Source organism: Tachypleus tridentatus, chromosome 11 (genome assembly GCF_004210375.1).
Source record: "Tachypleus tridentatus isolate NWPU-2018 chromosome 11, ASM421037v1, whole genome shotgun sequence".
Taxonomy (NCBI): Eukaryota; Metazoa; Arthropoda; class Merostomata; order Xiphosura; family Limulidae; genus Tachypleus; species Tachypleus tridentatus.
Genome location: NC_134835.1, coordinates 83,451,264 through 83,454,799, shown reverse-complemented (window position 1 = coordinate 83,454,799; position 3,536 = coordinate 83,451,264). Strand labels below are relative to the sequence as shown.

General features: G+C 29.0%; 1 pseudogene across 1 annotated transcript; it reads right to left on the bottom strand.

Moving 5' to 3' along the window:
- Positions 1–898: 898 nt before the first annotated feature.
- On the bottom strand, positions 899–3,139 carry LOC143232626 (ubiquitin-conjugating enzyme E2-17 kDa pseudogene; annotated as a pseudogene). Its single transcript, XR_013017633.1, has one exon. The product of XR_013017633.1 is annotated as a ubiquitin-conjugating enzyme E2-17 kDa pseudogene (transcript).
- Between the last annotated feature and the right edge of the window lie 397 nt (positions 3,140–3,536).

Here is a 3,536-nt window from a genome sequence, read left to right as displayed (position 1 = left end):
TCAGTCAGTTTCAATTTCTTAAAATTATGGTATTTTGTCTCTGATGTTCTCCATTAAGTCTTCAATAAACCAATTATATTTAATCTTCCTATTTCTAGAAACATACCAAGCTTGGATGAAAAGCAACTTATTAAAAATATATATATATACAGCTCTGCACCCCATACATCTTCTATTAACTAATTATCCAAGTTCATTAATAAGTCTTATCTTGTGCACTCAAACTGGATTTTGTGAACTAAAAATTAAATTTTTTTTACTTCAACATTTGGGAAAATTTGAAACGTAATTATGCAATTATCAAATGTACTCCACAATTATATTGTTCTTATCAAAATACTTTAAGCAGCTGGAGATAAATCTAAAATGGCATTCTCCAGTTGGTTCTCTGACCATTTGGTAAAGAAATCTATCTTCAATCACTTCAATAAATTTTTTTACCTCACAACTTGATTTTATACAGACTAATCAATGTTTCCAAGACTACTGCTTCAATTTTTTTTTTCTAGTAACAACCTTAATTTCATACAGTTTTTCACCAACATCTTTTGTTTGATCAGATGGCATATAACAAGTGCAAATTAAAAACCTTTTACTGTTGAAACCCCTTGCTTGTAACCCATATAGTTTCATAATCTTGCATATCACTAATTTACATCTTGATTTACTCTCAGTAGGTTGTAATGCACCTCTTATATATTTATATAAATATGTAGCCACTATACTACTATTTTTTTATAGTCTATCACTGCTACATAATTAATTTGAGATTTAAAAATAATTCCTATTATCAATATTCTCTAAAGCTAACCAAGTTTATGTAATTTATTATCATAATTTTCTCTTTCAACTTTGAAGTTCAGTATGGTACCAAAAGAAATTTTTCTGGAATTACACATTTGCTCATAATTATTTAATGGTGCAGAAATGTATACAATTTTGAAACACTACACATTAACAAGAGTCAAACACAGATGCAAACAAAGTGTTACAATATGAGATTGCACATATCTGTGCATATACATTTCATTATTTTTTACAAATAAAATGTATACACACAGGCAGATATAGAATTGATGCCAATAAAAAAACTATTTCAATGTATTTCTGATTTTTTGTCTTGCATAATACTGTACAAAATTAACAAGTGTATTAACAGACTGATTAAGAAGTTAGTGAAAAGGATCACATACTCAAGTTGTAATGGTTTTCAAATGACACCCAAATATTCATGTGTTTTCAAATATTTTACTGTTCTTCAGGAGAATAAAGAATAGTGAACTATTTGTAGGTGCTCAAGTTTTGGGTCTTATCTGAAAATCACAATTGTATTAATAGTTTTTCAACATTGAGAGTTTCAAGCGATTTAAAATCTTAACCATTTTCTTACTGAATTATCAGAAAGGAAATGAAATATGAATATATATTCCAACATGCAAGGATTTCAAACACTGCTCTTTTTTTTCAGGTTAAGTCTGAAAACATTTTATCTATTGACTTACATGGTTTATCATTTTATCACCTAAGATTTTGAAATGCTAAAAATCAGGTTAACTGAAATATGCTGACACTGTGCTACATTTAACATTGCTATTTTCTTTGAAGGTATAATTTAACAGATGTGGAAGGCATAAAAACTTGATTTAAAGTACTTCAATATTTTCTTTGTGTTTATAATTTTTAAATATTGTGCTATTTCAACATAAAACATATCATATTGTATTTATGACCACATATAAAACTCAAAGAGCAGCAGTTCTTTGGAGATATTACAAATTTTGCAAATCAGTAAATGTAATCATTTCATTTGTAAAACTGCTATTCAAATGTGAAGTGCATGTTTTACAGGTGCTTGATATCAAATGCTAACATTAAAATAGGGCAATAATTACACATTTTTTTACTGAAAACCTTTTAGACAACATACAATACCATTAATAGGTAAATCTATGCAAAACCAAAAATAATTTGTTCCACTCAATAACATAGAAAGCACAGTATAACGTAGCATTACAATTTTTTCTTTCATATGATGCTTTTGATGCAAGGAAAAAGTTATCAATTTACATAATTAATTAGCATTAACAGAAAATAATAAATCCATTTTTTTTCTTTTAGACACAATGAGTACTGCTAATTTTTGTAACATCAGTAGAACCTCATGAATTAAAGTGAACTACTAAGAACAGTTTGGACTTCTGACATACAAAGCTTAAAATTAACATACTGAAACTCGTAATAAAAAAAACTTAACCAATTCAAAACTTGTTTTTGAAAATATCTGCAAGCAATGCATATATAAATGACACAATTCATCCTCATTTCTTCTATAACTATAGCAGAGAATTTCTACAAGAAAACCCATAAGCTCAGATACAATTTCTCTAGTTGAATTCTAAAAATGTAGCATTTTTATTTTTTAATTACAACAAATTCACATACATACACAAAAATTAAATGGGTGTGAAAGTACTCAAAACTAATACTTATTCAGATAAGCAAATAACAGAGTTCATTTTACCCAAGATGGGTTACATAGCATATTTCCTTGTCCACTCTCGAGCAAGTTCATTGTACTTATCTCGGTCAGTTTTGAAGATTCTGGCTATTTCTGGAACAAGGGGATCATCTGGATTAGGATCACACAACAGTGAACAAATTGACAAAAGTACTTTTGATATTGTCAATGCCGGAGACCACTGAGACCTTAAAATATCAAGACAGATGCTTCCATTGCTATTTATGTTGGGGTGATATATTCTGGTCGTGAAAGCAATTTTCGGTGGTTTGAAAGGGTAATCTGTTGGGAAATGAATAGTCATGAAAAATACTCCTCCCTGATACGGGCTTTCTGGTGGTCCAAGAATTGTAGCTTGCCAATGAAATAAGTCATCGCTGACTGGTCCTGCAGAGCACTGGGCTGGTGGATCCCTTCTCAAATCATCCAATTCCTTTTTTATCCTTTTCAGTGCCATTTTTGAAGCTGTGGCGAAATTTTCGAAGATCAAATACTACAGCCTGATTGTAAAGTTATTGTTATATTATATTTACTTAATCAAACAAAACGAAGAGATCGAGCACCTCGAGATTTTCTAACAACCCCGAATAATTACAAGTAGTATCGAAACAGCGCCATCTCGAAAATATATATATATGCATTACAAATATTCTTTAATAATTTCGTAAATGTTTTTCGGTTTTCATGATTACTTTTTATTATAATAAATTTTTTGTCTTATTATTTCTTTCAATAATTAGAAGGAATTACAATTTTTAACAATTATATAATTTCATATCTATCATAAGCGAGAAAATGTGAAAAGTATACACTATTACATATCTAAATAATTATTACTTTTTTGATTTAAAATCAGTGATAAATAACAGGCTATCAACAGTTATGTTTTTCCACGTTACTCGTAATTTGTGTATTTCTGATTCAATATCATTTGGGCTAGATGCTAAGTACAACTTAATGGTTAAATTGTCAGAGTGGATTTGGTGTTCCACTATCGACAAAGACAAGAAATAAAAAT